Raw genomic sequence first — 27507 nt, 5'->3', positions numbered from 1 at the left:
GAAAAAGAACAAAGTTGGAAGTGTGACACTACCTGAATTCAAAACTTACTATACAGCTACAGTAATCAAGAGAGTGTGACATTGGCAAAGAATAGGCAAATAGGTCCATGGAACAGGATAGACAGCCTAGATATAGACTATATAAATATAGTCAATGCATCTTTGACAAAGGAGCAAAGGTAATACAAAAGGGGTAGAGATAGTCTTCTCAATAAATGGTGCTAGAACAACTGGACATCCACGTGCAAAATATGAATTTAGACACAGTCCTTGCACCTTTCACAAAATTTAACTCAAAATGGATTATAGAGGACATCGCTGGTGGTGCAATGATTAAGAATCTCTGCTAGCGCAGGGGACACAGGTTTGATCCCTGGTCTGGGAAGATCCCACATGTCTCTGAGCAACTAAGCCCGTGTGCCACAACTACTGAGTCTGTGTTCTAGAGCCCGTGAGCCACAACTATTGAGCTCACGTGCCACAACTACTGAAATCCGTGCACCTAGAGCCTGTGCTCAGCAACAAGAGAAGCCACAAGAAAGAGAAGCCCACACACCACAACAAAGAGTAGCCCCTGCTCTCCACAACTAGAGAAAGCCCACACACAGCAATGAAGACCCAACGCAGCCAATGAATAAATACATACGTACATATGTACATACATTTATTTTTAAAAAATGGATCATAGAATTAATTGTAAAACATAAAATGATAAAACTCTGTTCTATGCCAGTCTCAGCCTATCATTAGTGATGCTATTGGCTAGGAATGCCTATGTGCACTTGCCTGGGGCCTTCAGTGAGCCCCACAGACATTTCCCCTTTCAAAACCAATGTTGTGGCTGGGCTGGCCCTGGTGGTTCTTATCATGATTGCAAGAAACCCTTAGCAATAACCCTCAGGGAACTTTGAAAAAAAGCAAAGTTTGTTACTCATAGGTCCTGGAGAACACACAGCACACAGTATGGGAACACAGCATACACATAATGGGAACATAGCAAGATCACAGGGGAAGAGAGGAGGAGAAAGAGAGAGCGAGCAGGCACCAGTGCAGGCCTGGGGTGCTATTTCTACTGGGGTTAGGACGCTGGGGTCCAGAGTTTTGCGGGTTCACTCTTTATGGGTGAATTTGAAACACAAGAGCAGGAATTAAAGCATGAGAAGGGAAAAACAAATGGACAATTATTTAACTAAATCATCCAGAGAGCACTAAAACAAAGAAAACTTCTGGGTGAGGCAGGCTGGCTCTTTATCTAGTCCTATAGGGGCCAATGCATTTATTTGAGATAGCTATCTTTGAAGTGAATGTCTTGCCAATCAAAAGCTTAAGGTCATACACTTGCATTACGATTGAAAACAAACACCCAAACAAACAAACCCTCAGGCACTTATGCTACAAACTACTAGAAGATAACAGAAGAGAAAACATAGGTGGGTATGGCAGTGCCTTTTTAGATACAACATGAAAGGCACAATCCATGAAATAATTAATTGATGTCTCACTTTCTTAAAATTAAAAACTTCTACTCTCTGAAAGACACTATCAAGACAATGAGAAGTTAAGTCACAGAGTGGGTGAAAATATTTGCAAAAGACATATCTATTGAAGGACTGTTGTCTAAAATAACAAGGATCTCTTAGAAGTCAACAATAAGAAAACAAACAACCCAATTAACAAATGGGCCAAAGACCCTAACAGACTGCTCACCAAAGAAGATATACATATGGCAAATAAACATATGGAAACGTGGTCCACACCATATATCATCAGGGAGTGCAAATTAAAACAAGAGTGAGATATCACACACACCTATTAGAATGACCCTTCAAAGATAGCTATCTCAAATAAATGCATTGCCCGCTATAGGACTAGATAAAGAGCCAACCTGCCTCACCCAGAAGTTTTCTTTGTTTTAGTGCTCTCTGGATGATTTAGTTAAAATTAAAATCTGGTCCTGATTACACCAAATGCTGACAAAGATATGGAATAGCAGAAACTCTCATTCATTGGGATGTAAAATAGTATAGCCACTTTTATGAAGGTTTGGTGATTTCTTATAAAACTAGATATACTCTCACCATTGCATTCAACAATCACACTCCTTGGTATTACCCAAAAGAGTTGAAAACTTATACCCATGGAAAAACCTGCCCACAATGTATGTAGCAGCTCTATTTATAACTGCCAAAATTTGGAAGCAGTCACTTTGGCCATCAATAGATAAATGGACAAATGAACTGTTGTACACCTATACAATGGAATATTATTCAGCTCTAAATAGAAATGAGCTATTAAGCCATGAAAAGACATGGAGGAAACTTAATTGAATATTACTAAGTCAAAGAAGCCAATATGGAAAGGCTACATACTCTATGATTCCAACTATATGACATTTTGGAAAAGGCAAAATTATGGAGAAAGTTAAAAAAAAAATCATTGGTTGCCAGTGGTTGCCAGTGGTTGGTGGTGGTAGGGATAAACAGGCAGAACATGGAGAATTTTTAAGGCAGTGAAGTACTATGTGTGATACTATAATGATAGATACATGACATTTGTCTAAACCCATAGAATGTATAATACCAAGGGTGAACCATAATGCAAACTATGAACTTTGGGTAATTATGATATGTCAATGTAGGTTTATCACTTGGAACAAATGTTCTACTCTGGTGTGGGATGTTGATAATGGGTGGAGGTTATGTATGTATGAGGGCTGGGAGTATGCAGGAAATCTCTGTTCTTCCCTCAATTTTGCTGTTAACCTAAAACTGCCCTAAAATTTTTTTAATTAAAAAAAATGATAAAAACTGATCTCTATTCAGCAATATTCTGTAATACCTGAGATCCAAAAATCTTGAAGAAATTTTTTAAGGAGATAAAATTAGCATTTCACATAACATTTCTCCCCTTAAACCAGGGCAATGGGGTCTCACATTTTTACCTTAATTTTATCGGGTCTTGTCCTGGCTCCCTCTATGAGTCTCTCCACAAGGTAAGAATTTTTCAGAAACAAGAGCTCATGCCCATTTAGAACATGCATTCTTACTCCTAGATTCCATTTTGGATACTAGAACCACAGAATTCCCTGCCCTAACAGCCATGAACCAGACTTAGGACCAGCGCCATCTCAGTCTTGCATCTTAACTTGCAAAGGTGGACCATTTACTCGTGCACACCCCTAACTCCAAGGGTTGGCCTGTAAGCTATTTGCAGAGGGTGTAGATGAAGATTGCTCCTGAGACCTGGAGCGTCCAGTGCAATGATGGTGAGCGCATTCATGGTGGGGAGAAAGGGAGGCTGTTAGTGAAGGGAAAAATTACATAGATGATGAGGGTGGAACATAATGTGGGTAGAATCCCAGAGATGCACTTTCTGGAAGGTCAGATTCTGGCACAGAATTCCAAGGAGATTTTCAAACTTGGTCTTCCAGAACATATGAAGGTACATGCAATCAAAGTAAGAAGATTGAACAACTTTTACTTAACAGTTTTTCAGCTTGATGTATGACATTTTTGACATTTAGACTTACAATTTGTGAGCCTCCATTTTCACTTTTGTTCTGGGCTGCACAGTTGTTAGGGATCCACTTGCCATGAATATTGTTAAGAACATTTTCAGTCTCTTCCAGTTTTCTTTCAATACAGGCCTATGGGAAGAACAGAGTTTTGAATATACTTGTTCAATAAGTTGCAAAACTCTTTTCTGACTCTTTCGTACAACCTGTCTGCTTGGAGTTCATTTCCTGTGCACCTGTCCATATCACTAGAATCTGTTGGGCAATGCAACTGATGGAAATATCGCACATGGACATGCCCCAGCTGCCTCATCAACTACAATCTAGTTTCATAAGTGTATGTAACTTCTACTAACTAGAATTATCATTTCTTGCATTTCTGAAATTCCACAAATAGCAAGTAAAAATTTAGACAGTCAATCTATGATATGTGTGCTTCAGTTTGGGATAGTTATGCCTTCCGAAAATTAAAACCAGGAAATTATCCAGGCAATTTAATTAAAGACAATTTAGTGGATTTTACGTCGTTTTTTGAACATAGTTTTCCCCAAATTCATACAGACAATTCTGTCAAACTCTCTCTCAGAAGACTAAAATTTTAACTATGTTTGCTGTCAATAAATAGGATTAAATCACCTAGGTACCTTTCTTAAACCAAATTTCTTATGGGTACAAAAAGAACAGTGTTCGTTTTGTTCTGATTTTTAGATTAAAAATATTACTCCAATTTTGTTAATGATTGTCTTGGTTCACACACTTTGTGTCTACTTCCAGATATTGTGTTCTCACACAATTCCAGTTTAGAAACAAATGTTTTAATCTAAGGTTACCATCTTTTCCTGTTGCTTTAGTTTCACTATAGTGTTTGTTTAAAAAAAGTGGTGTAGAAGTGCAATGTTTTGGGAAAAGAAAATCCCTCAACAAAGTGAAATAAATGTTAAAGAAAATAATTCAGAGTTGAAATAGGTCCTCATTTTAAGTAAATAAGCTCAGAGCCACAGGTATTAATACATGTTAAGTTTGAAGTATATATTGTTATATCTTAAATACTGCTTAAGGATTTTAATGTTGTATATAATAGAATGACAGTGAGTGTTACTCTGTGACCTCAGATATCTGTTGGCCTAGGAGACTGGGAAACTAACGACTGTATACTAAGATTATGACTGAGTGTTGAGAATTTTAGGGGTTTTTGAACCTGAACAAGTGAAACAGAGTTCAGGAAACAATACATATATTTGTAAAGGCAGTAGATTGTTCTTATGTCTCTCTGCTTTCTTTGTCCTCTCTACCAAGCTTGGACTGGGCCAGTCTTCAGATCTATGAAGAGGCTAATCAACCATATTGGACTAGAACAAATGCCCTTAGGTGGTCCAATAAGTCAGTCATGGAACCAGTATGGGAGCTAATTTTGCGCCTAGGTCAGGCAAGGAATATCACCATGGTTAGTAATTCCACATGAAAGGCCATGCAAACTTCATTAATGAAAGTATGACTGAGTGAGCAGAGAAGTTCCTATTAACCAAGGCTGTGGAGATGAGTCAGTGAGATCAATCAGATTTCTTGTGTGACCATCTTACTGTCTTGATATAGCAATGCCTACATTTGAAATGCATTGACAATTTCACATGAGATTGTAATATGTAAATACAAAAAAATCATATGGTGGGAACATTATCTTGTATTAGTCTAAAAAAAATATTTAGAATAGTAAGTTTTTGTAGTCTTACGAGTGTATCATGGTTTTGAAGTGTTTTCTATAATGGAAAGATTTTCTAATTATCACTTGTATAACTTTTTCTGAAGATCTCAGAGCAATACAATTATGCAAAGTCTTCATAATTTGTGAGTTTTATCACAATGTAGGAACAAAAAAAAGTCTTTGTGAGCTTGAGTAACTATTATATTGAGAACAGTGAGTTAAATTTAAAGACATATGTATTCATGTTTGATAAAACTACTTGATATATTACTCTAAATTTTGAGACCCATAGAAAATCGCTTCAATTGATAAAAAAAATGTGCAAGGCTCTGAAGTTAATACCACTTCAAAGTTGAAAAGCTATATGCCTTAAATGGTATAGGTTGTTTCTGCAACATGCCATTAAATTTTAAATTTTACAACTATGTACAAACTTTAGGATGATCTCACATTTAGAAACACACCAAAAATTAGAAGATGCTATTTTGAAAATATGGTAGGAAAATATACATTATTTTTCCATGGTGTGATTTTTTTAAGAAACTAAAACCTGAATTTGGAGAGTGACAACAAAAGAAAATTGTCAGGAAATATTTTTCACTCTATCAGCTATATGTGCTATTGAAAAGCCTTTTAAGTCCACTGCAAGCTTACAAAGTTCTTTTAAATTAAATTACCACATTAAATAATAATCTTATGAAAGTATATAGGAATAATTACAGATCTGAATAAAAATAGTTCTTGGGTGTAAAATCAAATTTTGTCCCCTCTGCCCGTCCCAGAAAGATGACTCAAAGCAGGCAGCCCACTTAGTGTGGAGTGCAATATCATCCACGGCTGCCAGCCTCTGGAACATTTGCCCTGTGGGTCATGCCACTGCTCAGGTTTAGGGTTTGACCAGCCCAGCCTGATTCTTTGTTCTTTGCTTCAAGAACAAATCTATATTTTTTCAAATGTTACATATTTATTTTTATTTACCCTTTATTCATTTATCACTTCATATATTTAACTTAAATTTAGCTCTGTCTCCCCCTGCCCTTTTTCTTGGTAATTGATGTAACACTACTGTTCCTCCTGTAGTATTTTCCAAGAAGAAAGAGAAGTCATTAGCATACTGTCATGTCAGACTGTTGTTTCCATAGAAACAAGCATTGCCCACTGGTGATAGCTGATCATGCATTTGCTTATCAGGTAACTTTTTATTTCCTTTTAAGGTTGGTTTAGAATATTTGCCTTTCTGTAAGGGGAGCCCTTTGAATACTTTGCGTACTCAGTACTGTGCTTGTTCAGGTCTTGTAATCACATGAAATAGCTCAAAAAAGCCTTCAAAGGAGTTGGATGCTGCCATTTTTACTGATCAGTAGAGTAGCTATGAGATTAATATAAATCCATATTCAAAATATGTAGTTATCTGCATAAAAATTTGGGCTAGTTCTTCATAATGTTAAAAATATGTTAAATGCTTTAATTTGGTTAAGATGGAACACGTTTTAACAGTGTAATAATTTTTAAAAAATGGCCTTTGGGATGAGCATGGCAATCACACTAAAGGTGAGGATGCAGAACTGATCTAAGATACATGGTCATTCTGCTGGTAGATCCATTAAGTATAGAATATAACTATGATATGTATTTTACCAAGCAAATGATGGATGTTTTAATATTTGAATGTAAGATGATAGTCCTGTTTATAACTACTTACATTTTTATCTCAAGTAATATTTGATTTAATAAATTAGTTAACTGGGCAAGTTGATATATCTATTGCACAAGGGCATACTAATGCAATTAAAAATTAGCTTAGGCAAGAATTATCATGAAAAATTTATAGAGTGCTACCAGCAAAGAATGTTTTGTATTTACTATGCCTAATATTGATTCTTCAAAGACGTGTTTCATATCCATGTTGTTTTTTACCTTAATCTTTTTTTGGTATAAAATATTACTTGAATCAAAAGATAACTCTATATTTAACAAAAGGGTTCATATGTCAACATTTACTGAAGTGGTTAACTTTCATATCATTATTTAAACCTTAAGGAGAAGGAGGTTAAGGTTTTTTTTAAAGATTCATTTGTAACTAGGCAGGTCTTAAGAAAAAAAAAGTGTTAGTAGCCCACCAGCAGAGATCTGATTTATTAGATGTGGTTAGACCAAAGATGTACATTATACCAAGAAATTCACATGGCTCTGATGAAGATAGTTTCTATACCACATGTGATTAAAGAAATTTTAAACAATAGAACATGATTTTTAGAACCAAAAGGAAACAAAAAAATCTATCTGTATTCTCTTATCTCTCTCTGCATATAGGCCTTTAATAAAAATTCAGCTAGGAGTTCTCCATTGTCTGCAGATCATCAATGCTCTTAAGCTATCTCCTTCCGCTCCCCCATTTATCTACTTCATTCTGTTTTCAGAAAGAAAATTAATTGCAATACATTGGGCAACCATTATCAGCACCTTTAAGTTTTCCATCCCTGTCTCTTTCAATTCAGGAGTAGTACCAATGAAACAATAGGTTTGATTGGGAGGATGTACCCTAAATCTTATTTTTGAATCTAGGCTAACTGTGTCTGACCAGGAAAGGCTCTGAGTGACAATTTTATCTCCTGCTGTTTAGAAAACAGAGAATTTGGCTTTTCCATCTCTCTCAGTCTGCTGATTCTCAGTAATTTAGATTACAGGCCACAGGCAGAGAGGCTCTTGCTTCCACCTCTGCCTGCAAACTGACAGATTCTTGCCTGGGCTTATTTCTTTTTTATAGAATTTTGCTAAAAGTAATAAGAGCAGTCAGAATTCTGTGTTTTTCCATCCTCTTCCCCTACAGCTACAAGTTCCAAGACATTTGGTATGACTCCCAATTATAGTTCACCAAATGTTTTTCCCCAGGACAAGTGTCACAAGCATACTGGCATATACTGTAGCCTTTCTTCTACCTGCTGTCACATACCAAGACAATGCCACATGTTTTTAATTTTTGTTGGGGCAAAGCCCTTCTTCCAGGTACCAGTTTTGGAAGTAGAATTCAGACGATACTGCTGGAGCAAGAAACCCTACATTTAGTGGCTTGAATGACGTTGTAGTTTACCTCACACAAAACAGTACAGAAATGAATTTTCCAGGGCTGGTAGAAATGACCTGTTCCAAGAAAATGTTTAGGGATACAGGTTTCTTTTGTCTTGCTCTATCATCTCCAAGTGTTCTGTACTTGGTCATATCATCACTAGTTGGCTAGCATTTATATCTCTGCCCAGACCAGAAGAAAGTAAAGGAGGAAATCCACTTTTGGTGGCTTTATAATCAAGGCGATGATCCAAACGTTGCTCACCTAATTTCATCACATATACCACTGGCTCAAAGTAAGTACATGTCTGCGCCTATGCTAAAAGAGGCTAAGAAATATATCTTTTAGGATTATTATGTGGTAACTAAAACTTGGGAGTTCCATCATAGAAGGGAATAAAGGGGGAATAAAGGCAAGAAGACAATTTGTACTCAATGCCAAAAAATGATAGTTGTGATGGATAATAAGAAAATTGATTTTAAAAAATGTTATTTGCTATGCAAAGGCTAGTTTTTTTAAAAAAAATTACACTATCCATTATTACTGAAATATTCTTTTCAGATCCATTTTCATTGTGCAATATCCCTGCTACAGAAACTATGGCTTGGCTTTAGTATTTCCTATTCTATCAAATACAAGGCCTTCTGAATAGCTCTCTAGCTCTCCAGTGCTTCCTTTACCATTTGTCTATCCCCAGCTCTGGAATAGTTTTACTAAGTTCTTAGCAACACTCATTCCTCCCTTTGTGTTTTTAATCATGGAATTTTTTTCTCTAATAACTCCACTCATTCATCTTCATCATCTTCAAAACCCGATTTGAAATTTGTCTTCTCCACAAAGTACCTGATTACTCTGCATAATTTTCCATTTCTCGCAGCATCAATTTTCAGTGTTAATTTGCACTTATGAAGATATTACCTTTAATAATTTTAACTCATTTCACATTTGTATGCTATCTTCCAGCTAGACTATAAACACTTAAAGGACAAAGATAAAGCACTTCTTTTGAAAACACCAATAATGTGAATAGTGAAGTAAATGCTCCTTACTGAAAAAGCATACCTCCTACAACAGAAATTTTTGGAAGAAAAGCACAGTGTTTGAGAATGAGAATGCCTTTCCTGTTTCTGCTGTTTAACTAGCTATGTGGTCTTGGACAGGTAATCTGATATTCTGTGCTCCTGTTGCTGTTATGCTAATGATGAAATCTAATAGCTTTGCCAGCAGAGTTCTTTAAGTGTGGTGACCATGGCATACTGGTTATTCAGTTTTTCACTTACAATGCTTAATAATATCATTTTTCTATGTAAAATCTCTTATTATTTATAACTAATTTACAAGCTTTTTGTTTTTCATAATATCAGGCAACATTGGTACGAATATCAATGTGTGCTACTGCCACTGTACTAGCTTCTAATGATAATGCTCAACTCCTTTCTCTATGAAACTTTAGAGGCATATAAAAAAAGGAAATTCACGTATATCTATTAAAATAAATTTACTTTTTACTTACTAAATGAGAAACAGCTGATTAAACAAATAGGTCATCTACTGTGACTGAAGGCCCAACAATGTCAGAATTTGTAAAACCAAAAGTGAACCAATTCCATGCAGTTCATACTGACTCAGCACTTTTACACAGAGTAATTAATGTAAGATGATATGATAAGGTTATTTGATCTCTAATGTCCCTTCTAGCAATAACATTCCATGATATACACAGCAAAAAGTGAAAGTTTCTTTATACTTTTAAATATTAGTGTGATATATTCATATTATTATTTTTCTAGTAGATTAACTTAAATCTATCATATAAAGAACTAAACAGCTTCTGAATAAGATATATATCTCTTATGTTACAGATAAAACTTCTCACATACATCAAAGCTATAAAATTCTGGATCCTAGCACACCATCCAGAAATATTAAAAATAACTAGCCATCCTGAAAATAAGGCTGAGTCTTATATTGGCTTCACATAATAGTTATTTTATTTTCTTTTTTAAAGCCCTGGATGCACAATGGTTCTCTATGCACAGTAACATTTTTATAATGAGATAATAAAAGCAAATATTAATATTGTGCTTTGTCCTTCTGCTTATTTTTTTTCCTTCTACTTATTTATAAAGAACTTCCTAGTCAATCAGAAACCAAATTCATTTGCCTCCTACAAATAGTCTCAGGGGTTCTATATTCTCCTGCCAAACATTTTATTAACTGATCCCAACTCATAAAACTGGGATTTTTTTTTTTCATTATCAGAAATTGGTCTCATATAAAGTGAAACAAAATTTTTAAAATGAGGAACTGTATTTTAGTTGATTCACGTCAAGACACTTGAATCAGCTAGTTAAATAGTTACCAATATCCATCCACTCGGCACTAACCTAATTTATGGTATATTGCTTATCTTTTGTTGCAAAACTGGTCCTTCATCTGTCCTTTATTCCATATATTCTTGTTAGTTAAAATTGGACTTTGTGATAGGTAATGTAAGAACCCAAAGTAATCTAAGAATATTTTTGTGACTTTTAAATAGGAGGATAAAAAAATAGCTGGAGAAGCCCTAGAACAAAGTAGTAGGCAAACCTGAGGTAGATGAAGATTTTTCAAAGTTCCTACCAAATTTAATCTAATCTATCTCTAGACCAAATTAAGGAAATGAGCCCCCACTATGGGCTAGAATAAAAAGAACACCTTCTGGGTAAAGGTAATGTTTTAAGAAGATTTTACATTTTTCACTTTAATACTGGTGACTTCCTCTGCATAGAGACAGGAGTATATTAATTACCATATGACAATAAAAACTGACTCTGAATTAATGCCAGTAAGGAATTTAGCAGAGAAGTTCTTTAAAACAACTATGATTAATATATTTAATAAGCTATAGAAATAAATATAGAAAGGTGAAAATGGAAAATATCACTAGAAAACCTGAATCTAAAAAGTCAAATCAAAATTCCAGATCTTAACAATACAGTAACTAAAATTACTAAACGCAAAATATGTACAAGACAAGATTGGATTGGTACAATGAAAGATAGCAAAACATACACTAAATCTGAAATTCTGGGAAAAATATAAATACACTAAATAATTTTAGTCATGTGAGAAATAGTAAAAATATAATATATTCTTTATCTCACAGTGAAAAGAATCCTGGAAGAAAAGGAGAAAATGAAGCAGAAGCAATACTTGAAGCATTGAATGTCCAAAAATTGTCCAAAACTGTTGCAAGACATGAACCTTCAGATTCAAGAAGACCTATAAAGCATGTGCAACATGAAAGAAGAAGAAGAAGAAGAAGAAGAAGAAGAAGAAGAAGAAGAAGAAGAATGGGAGGGGGAGCAGGAGGGAGGAGGAGAAGAAAGAAGGGGAAGGAGAAGGAAGGGGGAGAGGAGAAGGGAAAATGACAGAAAGAAAATCTTGTGAGCAGTCAGAAGAAGAAAGATATTACTTTCAAAGGAGCAAAAAAAAAAAAACACTGACAGATAATTTGCAAGATATATGATGAAAGTTAGAAGACAGAGGGATTAAGTTGTTAAAGTTTGAGAGAAAATACTTATTACACTTAAATTCTACTTTCAGTGGAAATAATCATCAAAAGTGAAGATAAACTTTCTGATTCTAACTAGGACACAGAGAGTTGCAAGAAACCATTGATCTCACTCTAACCACATATGATATAAGCTACAGCACCATAGTTGTCTTGAACATGTGAGAAAGCTGAGGACAATAAGTAATCCATGTAAATTAAAATACAGAATGTGGAAATTCTTTTTAGGAGTGAGAAATCATGACTTGCTTGCATTCTTGGTGAAGCAGTAGGAAGGGGAAAAATTTACCATAAAATGGGGTAGGGAAAAAAAAACAACCAAAACTTTAATATTTATTGACTGAGCGTGGCCTCATTCATGTTTTGAAATTCCAAGGACCTGTAGCCATAGAGAAAGATTACATTAACTGGCATTTCTTACATTCAGGACATCACTGAATGCTTGGGAATAACATGCTGAAAACTGAGTGAGGAAATAAGGTAGGAAAACAGCAGAAAATTACTCCTAAGAATTCTGGACACTTATCAAATGCAAGACAGTTAGCAGTTTGATAGTAATGCTAAGACATGAGAATCACAGCTATATTTTTTTCTCTGTAGAATTTACTTATAAAAGGTATAGTGCTATTTTTAGTTATGTTTGTTAATTATATTGATAAAAAATTCATTAAAAATTATTTTTAATGCATTGTCATGAACTTGAAAGTGTACTATCTTTCTATGAAAAATAACACATGATAAGCCATTCTACTTTCCACTTGAACTTGACATGCAAACAAAGCTATTCTTTTAGTGTTTTTAGTTTTAGATGGAGTTAGATTTCCTTAGATCATATCATTTCTTCTTTTTCTCTAGTTGAAACTTCTCTTTTCCTTTTGAAAGTGATGATACCAATTTGTAGGGAATGTTAAAATATGGCTTTATTTATGTTGGGGGCATGTTAAAACATCTATTTCTTTTCATTCTGTACACTTCTCAAATCTTGGCTACTGAAATGGGGTTTCTTAAATTGGTATGATTCTTCCTAAAGAATTCTTTCCATTTAGAATGAAGTGAGAAGTTTATAACAATCCTTAAAACCCTTTCCACTTTCTCATTCATTCATTCATCTGTTTGAAAATGTGCTATTGTATAAGCCTTTGTCGTAGAATGAGGAGCACTGCTGTGTACATTGACCTCTGAGGTTGGTGAAAAAACTATTTAGTACTGAATTTCCAAAGATTCAAAAAATGTTAGAATGATGAGCTAAAATATTATAAAATAGAGAGAATACAAAGCTCTATACTTTCATTTGATTATTGGATCATCATCTATATCATCATTCCTAAGTCTTTTTAAGGTGAAAGTAAACTGTGATTATGCTAAAAAGCAATGTTGAACATATACAGTGTGATGTATGAATGTCTCCACAATATCTATCCATGAGATAGATATTACCTCCATTTTCTGGCTGATTAAATTCAAACCCATGGTTAAATAAGTAGGTCAATGTCACAGATAAATCCTAGTGTCTCTGACAGCAAAACCTATAGCCTTTCTGTCTATAGGCACTTTCTGTGCCTCTGTTTTTCCTTTTTTTGTCTTTTTTAAGGAATTTTATTGAGATATAATTAACATACAATAAACTGCATATATTTAAAGTGTACAATTTGATATTTTGTGCATCTGTTTTTCCTATTCTAAAGTTGATTGATTTCATCCAAGACTCTTGGATTTATTTTTGGTTGGGTTAAGTGAGCTTGCTCAGGGTATATAATGCATGGGTCAGAAATTAAGAAACAGAATTATAGTAAACATGGAATGTGCATTGCCAGCCTAAGAAAGGTTTACAACGTGTCCACATTTGAATGTTGCCCAAAGTGAAAATATACCTTATTCTGACATCGATGAACATAATAATGATAGAGCTAAAAAAAAGAGTTGTCAGGGGTCTCTTGGAATGGTAGAAAAATAATTCATTTGACATTCTGAAATAACAGACACCCATTTCTCTTAATAATGACACTTGAGAATTCACTAAAGTAACAAGTCCATACTGATTGACAGTGTTGATTACTGAACACAGCACTCTCTGTGCCACCCTTTCATTTGTTCTCTTTACTTCAGTGTAAGTTCTATTTCAACATGTCTGTCCTTTGAAGATGAAAAAGAAGTTTTACAACGTGTATTTTTTTCTCTTTAAGGGAAAAGTTTAGGGTGGGGGCACTGGTAACATTGTTAGTATTTTATTTTTATGTTTTGTTTCCCTTTAATTATAGGTTTGCCATTTAGACCAAGTCAGAGTCTAATGAATGAATTGGCTGTGGCACAGCTGGTCCACAAATGTCAGTAGGGATGTATTGGGGGATATTTTTTCACATTATTAACTGCACCACTGATTTAGCCATGGTAACTGATATTATTTCAAGAGTTGGGAAAGAATAGATCAACTCAGCTATAGCTCTAACAGACACAACCTCAATTCTTTCAACATTGGCATAAGACTCATTAATTTTAATAAAAACTCTTTTCTTCACCTCAAGAAATGTTTCCAATTTCTGTCACAATTTGAATCCAGTCAGATATGTGATCTTAGGCTTCTTCCTCTGATAATTCATACAAGAACATCTTTTCTACCAGTATCTTTGTTTCATCATTAATGAATAACATCAAATCTGAGAAACATGCATTTACTATGTGTTCGAACATGTATTTGAGAATCTCATCTTTTAAAGCCAAAGGTGGAATATTTCTGCACATCCCAGGCCTCTGGAGATTCTATGCCTAGAATATGCTGACAAGTTAACATTCTTTCAAGCAAACCTAATTTCTTTTCTTTCAAAGTAACTCTAAATGTTTGTATTATTCTTTTCACAATTTTGTATCGAGTCAGTCCAAAGGAAAGCGATAAGGGGTTCAGGACACTGCTCAACTTTATGCCTTACTACAAAAACTTTTTGTTTTAATTTTTATACAATTGAAATATCTGTTGAAATATAACTGCATTTAGAGTATCATAATGGTTATAATTTGTACTACCTGAGTTCTAATCTTAGCTTTGTCTCTTAATAGCTGTGTGACCTTGAGCAAGATAATGAATCCTTCTGTGGTTCAGTTTCCCTATGAATAATGCATACATAAGGCTTAGAAGACTCTTTGGCACATATTTAGAGTTCAATAAATGTTAGCCATTTTTATAATCATTTCGTTGCTGCTGCTCTTATTATTTGGGCACTCAGTGTCCATGTGCCATGGGTTAATAAGAGGAATTCCTTAAGACTATGTAGAAAGTCTTCTGAGTCATCTAGAAAAATATTCACCATTCCCCTGCAGCGCTGAAGCAGATCTTTGCAGCTAAATTCCTTTTCCACTCTACTTACAGATATTCAAATGGTAATATAATTCCTATTTTTTCCTACACTTTTCTTTATGCCACTTAAATGTATACAAGGAAGTATTGCAACCATGTGTGCGAATAAGATTTTACTATGTGCATTTCAACAATTCTAAGTTTACTTGACAAAAATTTCAAAATTATATTTTGGCAAATTTCACAATCCTTGGCTCAACCAGGACCTGAGGATCTTTCAGGAGGGATATTTTCATTAGTGTTAAAGAATATATTTTCTCCTTGATAAGCTTGAATAAAAAGTAATATGTGTTTGATACTAATGCCTGTAATTCTCAGTATTTTCTAGTTTCAAATTCTTATGGTATATAATCTCCCCCAAAAGCCGTAGGTGGAATTTAAATAGCTTTGTTCAGGGTTGGATGGGTTGTAATGCCAAAAAAAATTAAACACAGTTTAATATGGCTCTTTGTGGGAGAAGTGGGACCAGTTGGTTAACATTGTCTATCTGGCAATAAAATAGAATTATGAGACAATATAATTCAAGTCTCCGAGCTCTTCAAACATTTGCTAAGGGTGTGCAGAGGAAGTAAAGGATACGAGTATACAACTTCTAAGTTTTCTCTCGCTTTTTATATTTCAACATCCTTATTGCACCCAAATATTTAGAAAGCTATTTGAATATATTTTTCTTCACACCAAATGAATTGGTGACATCCTTTAAGATAAACAGAGATAATTTAGGTGATATGTAAACATCATTGAAAATCAGTAGGTGATGGTGATTTAGCTAAAAGGAAGGAAATCAAGGTCCTTATTTTTTTTTTTTTTCGGGGTACACCAAGTTTAATCATCTGTTTGTATACACATATCCCCGTATTCCCTCCCTTCCTTGACTCCCCCACCCTCGAGTCCCCCCCACCCTCCCCGCCGCAGTCTTTAAAGGCATCTTCCATCCTCGAGTTGGACTCCCTTTGTTATACAACAACTTCCCACTGACTATCTATTTTACAGTTGGTAGTATATATATATCTGTGCTACTCTCTCGCTTCGTCTCAGTTTCCCCTTCACCCCCCGCCCCCTCCCATACCTTGTGTTCTCCAGTCCCTTCGCTGTATCTGCATCCTTGTTCTTGTCACTGAGTTCATCAGTACCATTTTTAGATTCCGTATATGTGAGTTAGCATACAATATTTGTCCTTCTCTTTCTGACTTACTTCACTCTGTATGACAGATTGTAGTTCTATCCACCTCATTACATATAGCTCCAGCTCATCCCTTTTTATAGCTGAGTAATATTCCATTGTATATATTAGCCACATCTTCTTTATCCATTCATTTGTTGATGGGCATTTAGGTTGCTTCCATGTCCTGGCTATTGTAAATAGTGCTGCAATAAACATTATGGTACATGTTTCTTTTGGGATTATGGTTTTCTTTGGGTATATGCCCAGGAGTGGGATGACTGGATCATAAGGTAGTTCTATTTGTAGTTTTTTAAGGAACCTCCAAATTGTTTTCCATAGTGGCTGTACCAACTTCCATTCCCACCAACAGTGCAGGAGAGTTCCCTTTTCTCCACACCCTCTCCAACATTTGTGGTTTCCAGATTTTGTGATGATGGCCATTCTGATAAGTGTGAGGTGATACCTCACTGTGGCTTTGACTTGCATTTCTCTGATGATGAGTGATGTTGAGCATCTTTTCATGTGTTTGTTGGCCATCTGTATGTCTTCTTTGGAGAAATGTCTATTTAGGTCTTCTGCCCATTTGTGGATTGGGTTATTTGCTTTTTTGGTATGAAGCTTCATGAGCTGCTTGTATATTTTGGAGGTTAATCCTTTGTCCGTTGTTTCATAGGAAACTATTTTTTCCGATTCTGAGGGTTGCCTTTTAGTCTTGTTTATGGTTTCTTTCGCTGTGCAAAAGCTTTTAAGTTTCATGAGGTCCCATGTGTTTATTCTTGATTTTATTTCCATGATTCTAGGAGGTGGGTCAAAAAGGATCTTGCTTTGATGTATGTCATAGAGTGTTCTGCCTATGTTTTCCTCTAGGAGTTTGATAGTGTCTGGCCTTACATGTAGGTCTTTAATCCATTTGGAGTTTATTTTTGTGTATGGTGTTAGCAAGTGTTCTAATTTCATTCTTTTCCATGTTGCTGTCCAATTTTCCCAGCACCACTTATTGAAGAGGCTGTCTTTTTTCCATTGTATACTCGTGCCTCCTTTGTCAAAGATAAGGTGCCCATATGTGTTTGGGCTTACTTCTGAGTTCTCTATTCTATTCCATTGATCTTCCTTTCGATTTTTGTGCCAGTACCATACTGTCTTGATCACTATGGCCTTGTAGTATAGTTTGAAGTCAGGAAGCCTGATTCCACCAACTCCATTTTTCCTTCTCAAGATTGCTTTGGCTATTCGGGGTCTTTTGAGTTTCCATACAAATCGTAAGATTTCTTGCTCTAGTTCTGTGAAAAATGCCATTGGTAATCTGATCGGGATTGCATTGAATCTGTAAATTGCTTTGGGTAGTACAGACATTTTCACGATGTTGATTCTTCCAATCCAGGAACATGGTATGTCCCTCCATCTGTTTGTGTCGTCTTTGATTTCTTTCATCAATGTCTTAAGGTTTTCTGCATACAGGTCTTTTGCCTCCTTAGGCAGGTTTATTCCTAGGTATTTGATTCTTTTTGTTGCAATGGTGAATGGGAGAGTTTCCTTAATTTCTCTTTCTGCTCTTCTGTTGTTAGTGTATAGGAATGCAAGAGATTTCTGTGCATTAATTTTGTATCCTGCTACTTTACTAAACTCATCAATTAGTGCTAACAGTTTTCTGGTAGAGTCTTTAGGGTTTTCTATATATAATATCATGTCATCTTCAAAGAGTGACAATTTTACTTCTTCTTTTCCAATTTGGATTCCTTTGATTTCTTTTTCTTCTCTGATTGCTGTGGCTAAAACTTCCAAAACTATGTTGAATAATAATGGCGAGAGTGGACACCCTTGTCTTGTTCCTGTTCTTAGAGGGAATTCTTCCAGTTTTTCCCCATTGAGAACGATGTTGGCTTTTGGTTTTTCATATATGGCTTTTATTATGTTGAGGTAATTTCCTTCTATGCCCATTTTCTGGAGAGCTTTTATCATAAATGGATGTTGAACTTTGTCAAAAGCTTTTTCTGCATCTATTGAGATGATCATATGGTTTTTAACCTTCAATTTGTTGATATGATGTATCACATTGATTGATTTGCGTATATTGAAGAATCCTGCATCCCAGAGATAAACCCCACTTGATCATGGTGGATGATTTTTTTAATGTGCTGTTGCAGTCTGTTAGCTAGTATTTTGTTGAGGATTTTTGCATCTATATTCATCAGTGATATTGGTCTGTAGTTTTCTTTTATTGTGACATCTTTGCCTGGTTTTGGTATCAGGGTGATGGTAGCCTCGTAGAATGAGTTTGGGAGTGTTCCTCCTTCTGCAATATTTTGGAAGGGTTTGAGAAGGATAGGTGTTAGCTCTTCCCGAAATGTTTGATAGAATTCGCCCGTGAACCCATCTGGTCCTGGGCTTTTGTGTGTTGGGAGATTTTTAATCACTGCCTCAATTTCCGTACTTGTGATTGGTCTGTTCATGGTTTCTATTTCTTCCTGGTTCAGTCTTGGAAGATTGTATTTGTCTAAGAATGTATCCATTCCTTCCAGGTTATCCAATTTATTGGCATAGAGTTGCTTGTAGTAGTCTCTCATGATCTTTTGTATTTTTGAGGTGTCCGTTATGACTTCTCCTTTTTCATTTCTAATTCTGTTGATTTGCATCTTCTCCCTTTTTTCCTTGATGAGTCTGGCTAATGGTTTATCAATTTTGTTATTCTTCTCAAAGAACCAGCTTTTAGTTTTCTTAATTTTTGCTATTGCTTCCTTCCTTTCTTTTTCATTTATTTCTGCTCTGATCTTTATGATTTCTTTCCTTCTGCTCACTTTGGGGTTTCTTTGTTCTTCTTTCTCTAGTTGTTTTAGGTGTAAGGTTAGGTTGTTTATTCGATCATTTTCTTGTTTCTTAAGGTAGGACTGTATTGCTATAAACTTCCCTCTTAAAACTGCTTTTGCTGCGTCCCATAGGTTTTGGGTTGTTGTGTTTTCGTTGTCATTTGTTTCTCGATATTTTTTGATTTCCTCTTTGATTTCTTTAGTGATTCCTTGGTTGTTTAAGAGTGAATTGTTTAGCCTCCATGTGTTTGTATTTTTTGCAGTTTTTTTCCTGTAATTGATATCTAGTCTCATGGCGTTGTGGTCTGAGAAGATGCTTGATATGATTTCAATTTTCTTGAATTTGCTGAGGTTTGATTTGTGACCCAAGATGTGATCTATACTGAAAATGTTCCGTGTGCCCTTGAGAAGAAAGTGTATTCTGTCGTTTTTGAATGGAATGTCCTATAAATATCAATTAAGTCGAGATGGTCTAATGTGTCATTTAAAGCTTGTGTGTCTTTATTTATTTTCTGTTTGGATGATCTGTCCATTGATGTAAGTGGGGTCTCCCACTATTATTCAAGTCTCCCACTATTATTATGTTACTGTCGATGTCCCCTTTTATAGCTGTTAGCAATTGCCTTATGTATTGAGGTGCTCCTATATTAGGGGCATAGATATTTACCATTGTGATCTGTTCTTCTTGAATGGATCCCTTGATCATTAGGTAGTGTCCTTCCTTGTCTCTTTTAATAGTCTTTACTTTCAAGTCTAATTTGTCTGATATGAGTATTGCTACTCCAGCTTTCTCCTGACTTCCATTTGCATGGAATATCTTTTTCCATCCCTTCACTTTCAGTCTATATGTATTCCTTGGTCTGAAGTGGGTTTCTTGTAGGCAGCATATAGAAGGGTCTTGTTTTTTTGGTTGGAGCATTTAATCCATTTACATTTAAGGTGATTATTGACATGTGTGTTCCAATTACCATTTTCTGAATTGTTTTGGGTTTGTATTTGTAGGTGTTTTCCTTTTCTTGTGTTTCCTACTTAGAGAAGTTCCTTTAGCACCTGTTGTAAGGCTGGTTTGGTGGTGCTGAATTCTCTTAATTTTTGCTTGTCTGGAAAGCTTTTGATTTCTCCCTCAAATCTGAATGAGATTCTTGCTGGGTAGAGTATTCTTGGCTGTAGGTGTCTCTCTTTCAGGACTTTCAGTATATCCTGCCATTCCCTTCTGGCCTGCAGAGTTTCTGTAGAAAGGTCAGCTCTTATCCTTATGGGTTTTCCCTTATATGTTGTTTGTTGCTTTTCTCTTGCTGCTTTTAATATTTTTTCTTTGTGTTTAATTGTCGTTAGTTTGATTAATATGTATCTTGGTGTATTTCTCCTTGGGTTTATTCTGTATGGGACTCTCTGTGCATCTTGGACTTGGTGAATTATTTCCTTTCCCATGTTGGGGAAGTTTTCCACTAGAACCTCTTCAAATATTTTCTCAGACCCTTTCTTGTTTTCTTCTTCTTCTGGGATGCCTATAATTCGAATGTTGGTATGCTTAATGTTATCACTGAGGTCTCTGAGACTGTCTTCTATTCTTTTTTCTTTTTTCTGCTCTGTGGCAGTTATTTCCCCTATTCTATCTTCCAACTCACTTATTCGTTCTTCTGCCTCAGTCATTCTGCTGGTTATAGCGTCTAGAGTATTTTTAATTTCAGTTATTTTGTTATCCATTGCTGTTTGTTTTTCTGAGTTCTTATGAACTGTTTCTGTACTTTCTCTATTTTGTTATCGAGATTTTGTTTCATTTTTACTATCATGACTCTGAATTCTTTTTCAGGCATTTTTCCTATTTCCTCCTCATTTATTGGTCTTGTGGGTTTTTTTCCTGCTCCTTTGCCTGCATGGTGTTTCTTTGTTTCCTCATGGTTGTCCAAACTTTTGGGGTTGCTTGTCCTGGTGATAGAGGTGTTTATAGAAGACTGTCCAAGCCTCAGACTAATGTCCAAGTATTGGATTAAACAAATATTACATCTAGGAAATACATACATGTATATGACACACAATTACTGAATCCATTAGGACATAAGGCTCTGGAAAGACCTGACAGAACCCCAGTGTGCTATCAGATATTCAAAGAGAAACCCAGCAGAAATTGACAACTGAAACAGAACAAATCAGAGACAAAAGCAAAAGCAAACAAACAAACAAATAACACCTTACACATACAAACACTAATCCAGGGAGATTTTGTGAGCTAGGATCAAATATAGAAAAGAGCCAGAGTACCACCAGACAGAATGGAGACTCTCAGAATGTAATTAGACAACTGTACTAAGAACTAAGATAAAGACAAAAGCCTAATATTAAATACCAAGGCAGTGTGTCATCTGGAGAATAGAGCAAGGAGTCTGAGCAGACCGATAGTGTTGCTTATAAGTATGTTAAGATAAAATAAACTTAAAAAGGCTGGAAGAAAGGGGAACAGAAGAGCGTAATGTGGTTGGAAATATGTAAATAAAAAGAAAGGAATAGAAATGTATAAAAGATAGGGATAAAAGGAAAGTATGAGAGATATATTGTCCGTACTACCAAAAACTTAGCTAGATATAGAAGTATATAATAAGGCAAAAAAAAAAAAAAAAAGAAAAGAATAAAAAATATCATTAAAAAATTATGTTATAAAACTTGTAGATCCCTTAGGGCTAAGATCGTATTTAATAAAGAAAAAAAAAAAAGAGAGAGAGAGAGAAAAAGAAAAAAAAAAAAATCCAGAACTGATCCCAGAATGGACCAGTTCCATAGGTATTGATACTATTATTTCTGTTTCCTTAGCATCTCAGCTGTAAGTGTCCTTCTCCTTGCCTTGGGTTTTTTTGCATTATTCTGTGACCAGCAGAGGTTCCTTTAGTGTTTGTCTGTAAGCGTTGGTGTGTGGGGAGGGAGAGGGTACAATAGTGGCTCCTTCTCCTGGGAGTGAGTGAGCAGTGGCGCACTGTTGTTTCAGTCGGGCTTGGAGGTGCCTGTTGCAGAGGGACGCTGGTGGCTCAGGTGTAAACAGAAAGTCTTAGAGTTGGGCCTCTCTCGGGGTTTTATGTTGTTGTTGCTGTTGTTTTCTTTTTTTTTTCTCTTGGCAGCCTCCCTGCTGCTGGCATTCCAAGGGGTTTTAATCTAGCTCCGCCCGAGTGCCTGAGGGTGCTTGTTATCCCTGAGCGCCTTAGGTGGCCTAGGGGTGTCTCTCCACTACCTGTTGCAGAGGTGCCCAAAGAGAGAGAGAGGCTATGCGCGTGGCTCCTCCCCCCGGCCTGTGAGCCTGCAGCCTCCAGCCGCCATCATGGCCGGGCAGTTCTCAGGGACGGGCACTCCTCGCCGCGGACCTCCTCCCTCCTGTCCTCTTGGTCTGTCACCTTACTGGCAACAATGTTTCTCACCCTGAACCAGCTCTCCAGTTCCCACGCTCCCGCTCCCGGACCCTCCATTCAGCCGCAGATCGACTTCTCGGTCCGGGAACACTGAACTGAGCTGCAGACCCTCCATATGTTTCTCACACCCTCCCATCTGCCACAGCTCCGCCGCTTCACCCTCTTTGAGCCCTCGTAGATACCTCCCTACTGGCTATGTCGGGCTCCCCGCGGTCCTTTCTGGTGTCCGAGGCCGTCTGCTGGTGTTCAGCTGGTTCTCTGTGGGAATGACTGCGTCCTTCCATGCATTCCCAATGCATCTGTCAAGAGGGATGCACTCCACGTCCCTCTGCTTCGCCGCCATCTTCACCATCAAGGTCCTTATTTTTAAAATCCCCAAATCAAGAAAAACCTCTTCTCTTGTTCTAAAGAGTAACTGTGACAATTGGGGTAAAATTCTAGCTAGTTTTCAAATTACTGCTAAAAGTGACCCAACATGGCCCAGATATGCTCTTTACCTTGCTGTTTCCACCATCCAAAGGGATGATACCTTTTTAGTTCAGTTCTGTTATCACACTGTAGTCAAAGGAAATATCAATAAACTCATGAAACAAGACAAAGAGAAAAAGAGATGTTTAACTTTATATCATGTAAATGTTTAATATGTTTTTTCACCTGTAAATTCTCATTATAATAGGGATTCTTTTTCTGTTTTGTAAATAAGTTCATTTGTACCTTTTTTTTAGATTCCATGTATAAGTGGTATCATATGATATTCGTCTTTGTCTGACTTACTTCACTTAGCATGGCAATCTCTGGGGCAATCCATGTTGCTGCAAATGGCATTTACAAAACAGAAATAGAGTCACTGATGTAGAAAACAAACTTATTGTTACCAGGGGGAAGAAGGGAGAGGGATAAATTGAGAGATTGGGATTGACATATACACACTACTATGTATAAAATAGATAAGTAATAAGGACCTATTGTATAGCACAGGGAAGTCTACTCAATACTCTATAATGGCCTAAGTGGGAAAAGAATCTAAAATAAGTGGATATATGTATATATATAACTGATTCACTTTACTGTACACTTGAAACTAACACATTTTAAGTCAAGTATATGCCCATAAAATTTTTTTAAAAAATAAGGATTCTTCCTCTTTTGAAGTTGTTAGATTAGGAGGTGCTTTTATTTGTGTTCCTGAGAAGCAGATCCTGAAGTGATCATTTTAGGGAAAGTGGCTTCTTTGAGAGGTGCAAGAAACACTGAAGTAATGTGGTAAGTGAGACTAGAAAGAGAAGGCAGTGAATAAAGATGTATTTTCAAGTGAGTAGCCATTATGAGTGCCTAGAGCTTAGATCTGTCAAACACTTTGGGAAATGGTATAAACACACATTTCAATTATTCCATAGGAGAGGCAAATGAACTGGGGTCTTTAGCCCTTAACTCCTATTAGGCATTGATTGAGGTTTGTTTCTTAGGGAATGGGGGGAGTGTTGTTAACTCCTTGATATTCCTAGCCTATAAGGACCTTGGCACAATGGTTTTCGTCCCCTAATGAAAAAAACTTCAGGCAAAGAGATTCAGATACTGCCAGTGGCAAGTCGAATAGCAAACATTAAAGTAGTATTGTTAAAGTGACGTAAGCAGAGTACCAATTGCATTTATTAGAAATGACCTCCTCTGTGTCTTTAAAGTGAAAGCTATCTGATTCTAGCTGTTCTTCACATATGCTCACATATCACACTGGCTTTTTCATTATCTCATTACATTGCAATTGCTTATTTATTTCTACACTTCATATCATTCACCAATGAAATTCTAGTGCACTGCCCAGTAATTGCTCAATAAACATTTCTTAAATAAATAAAAATCTCCTCACAATTAAGAATGACACTTTACAATATACCATTATTGATTTTTCTTACTTATCTCATGCCAGTCCAGATGGCTTGCAAAGTTCTGATTTACAGGGAAGATTATTCTAGTATTTTAAACATACTTCACAGTCACCTGCATTTAGAAGTACTTTTTCCAGTCACTCTTATTCTCCTGACCTATTACCATTTACTTAGAAGTTTGAGTGAAGGAAATGAAATGCCATACACATATCTTGGCATACTCAGATTTGAAGGATAAGTATATTAAACACCAAAAGCAAGGTAGTGCAATTACATGAGTAAATATGCATTGCCAGGTAAATGCGCTTCACAGGTATGCATTATAATTCAAGAGGCTGCATTCCAGAGAAGAGGGAACAATGGGTTGTCAATGAGATTTTAAATGAACAAGAAGTATTCCTGTCAATTTGAGAGTGATCTAAGAACACACTTCCAGTAGAAGTGCTGGCCAGTGGAGATGTGGACAAGTTTACATAGAGTTAGAGACTCTTCCATCAACTTGATACTTCCTTGCTGCCAGTACTCACAGTTTCCCTTGGTAACTTATTACTAACTGGCCACATAGAAGGGAACGGAAAAGACTGGAGTAGGATGTTCTCAACTTCCTTAGATATAAGTATATTTATGTGTATGTGTAGTTGCCATGCTTTTTGCAGTTTAACTCATCTGTTCACAGTTTGGTCTATAATTACTGTTAAATGAGTGATAGACAGATGGCAGAAAAAAGTGGAAGGAGACCATACAAACACCATCACTTATTAGATATTTGTCTTCAGAGACCAATATTGTTGAGAGAAAGATTGTTTTTTGACTTCAGAATACATTTGCGGTAATGGCATACTCTCTCATTGAGTATTGGGAGATCCTGGATTTCTTGGTATGGTGAGTGATACCTATGAAGTCACAACTAAGGACTGCAAGAAGGAGTGATAGTGAGAGTCTCAGGTATATCACTGATAAATGGCTAACCTTCAAAGCATCAAGAAAATGAGTTTTATCTCAAGTTATACTGATAAGGCAAGACTAATTTTGAGTCTCAGACTATGTAAATCAGAAAATAAACTCTATGTGTCAGTAAAGGCCAATATCTCTAGATGAAAAGTCACCTAGAGTAGTGGTTCTCAATGGGAGAACTCTGAGAAACATTTGGCATTATCTAGGGATATGTTTGGTTGTCACAGCTGAAACGGATGCTACTGGCACCTATGGAGAGAGGCCAGAGATACTTCAAACATTCTACAATGCATAGGAGAGACCTTAACAGTAAAGAATTATCTGGCCCAAAATGCTAATAGTGTCAAAGCGGAAAAACACTGACCTATGAATAGAGACTTGGAGCAATTTCAGCCACAAAGCCTTGAAGCCTGGAAGTAGCAATCTATTGAGAAGGGACAGCAACTGTTGGGAGGATGAAAGCTTGTCCGCCTGTATTTTCTTACTGCGTGGGCTAATAATTACCTCCAAGAGGAGTGAGCAGGGAGTTTTGGATTATTGGAATCCTGGCTAGGTTGATTGAACACTAGCTGTTTTATGAGAATTTGAGTACTAAGAACAATAAAAATTCTGAATCTTATATTAATCAGTCCAGGCAAATAAAAGAGAAACTGTAAGTATGTAGATATGTCATGTAAATATTTCAAAATTATATTATAGAACAATATCTATATAGTTCTCTTGAAAATGTATTTTCAGTACTAATGAAGTATAGGGCAAATGGCAGAGAGAGTGACACATAGAGATGTTCTTTCAAAATATTATTCTCCACATTTTCCAGTGAAAATTTAAATATGAGAAATCTCAAGGAATTACATTATTTCCAGGCAGCCTTGCTTCCAGGTCACAAAAGTACAATACAATGTAACAATGATAATGCTTTTCCACATAATTCTGGAAAAAAATCATTATATGATTTTTCAAAAATTAACAAATATTAATAAAAATACCTCTAGATTTTTATAAGAAAAATAATTTCACTGTTGCTCTGTAGAATACACTTTCCCCTTGTTTTAAAACTAAGTGATAATCACAGCAAAGCTCTAAGTCTGATTTACACTATTGATTCCCTAGTCAAATGCTAAATGTCTTTTTTCTGAGATTTTAATCTCAAGAAGCATTATTTAACGTATTTTGGTAAATGTGCATCAACTAGTACTGTTTGTAAAAAATGTACTTGAAGTTGGATATATAGTCTAGATTAGGCATTCTGAATCTTGCATCTTGAGAATGGGCTTTGGGGTCTTTGCCTCAAAAATTAAACGCAAAATTCTCTATTTGAGTGTACTTTTATCCCCTGTGGAAGCATGTTATAGTTTTCATAGGATCGTGACAAGGTCCATGGACCAAGTATTTAAAAATATTACCCCAGAGAACAGTTTGAAAGGGCTTAGATCAGTCAGAAAGTCTAATTCTTTCCCTTTACTATGGGGGAATATAAAATTAAAGCTGTCATATTCCCTACTGGAGCAGAGAACACGAAAGGTGAAAATGTTTTGTCACTCTAGGCTTATAAGGAAAATCCATTTTTCAAAAAACTCATATTTTTGAATACTTTGGATTCTTTTTTAAATGCAAATCAACAAAAACTGTAATCTTAAGATATCTTTACCTACTGCACCCAAAGTTTTGAGGATACACACACACTCACACACACACGCACACACAGACCACATTTTAATAAGTCCAATTTTAAAAATAAAATACTATAAAACAATCTTTTTAGGTACTAAACTTTTTAGGTACAAACTGCTGCAGTTGTAATCACTTGCAATTAACCTATTGTAGTCTCTAGCTCTGTATTAACTTTTAAAGAGAATAAAACAATCCCACCACTGGGCATATACCCTGAGAAAACCATAATCCAAAAAGAAACACGTACCACAATGTTCACTGCAGCACTCTTTACAATAGTCAGGACATGGAAGCAACCTAAATGCCCATCAACAGATGAATGGATAAAGAAGATGTGGCACATATATACAATGGAATATTACTCAGCTGTAAAAAGGAATGAAATTGGATTATTTGTTGTGAGGTGGATAGACCTAGAGTCTGTCATACAGAGTGAAATAA

General features: G+C 35.9%; 1 pseudogene; it reads right to left on the bottom strand.

Moving 5' to 3' along the window:
- Nucleotides 1–3162: 3162 nt before the first annotated feature.
- Nucleotides 3163–27507, bottom strand: part of LOC130857602 (nucleolar protein 56-like) — a 66432-nt pseudogene continuing 42087 nt past the window's right edge.

The sequence above is a fragment of the Hippopotamus amphibius genome, chromosome 7 (assembly GCF_030028045.1).
Source record: "Hippopotamus amphibius kiboko isolate mHipAmp2 chromosome 7, mHipAmp2.hap2, whole genome shotgun sequence".
Taxonomy (NCBI): Eukaryota; Metazoa; Chordata; class Mammalia; order Artiodactyla; family Hippopotamidae; genus Hippopotamus; species Hippopotamus amphibius.
The sequence above is the reverse complement of the archived record's forward strand: the minus strand, read 5'-3'. Positions and strand labels throughout refer to the sequence as shown.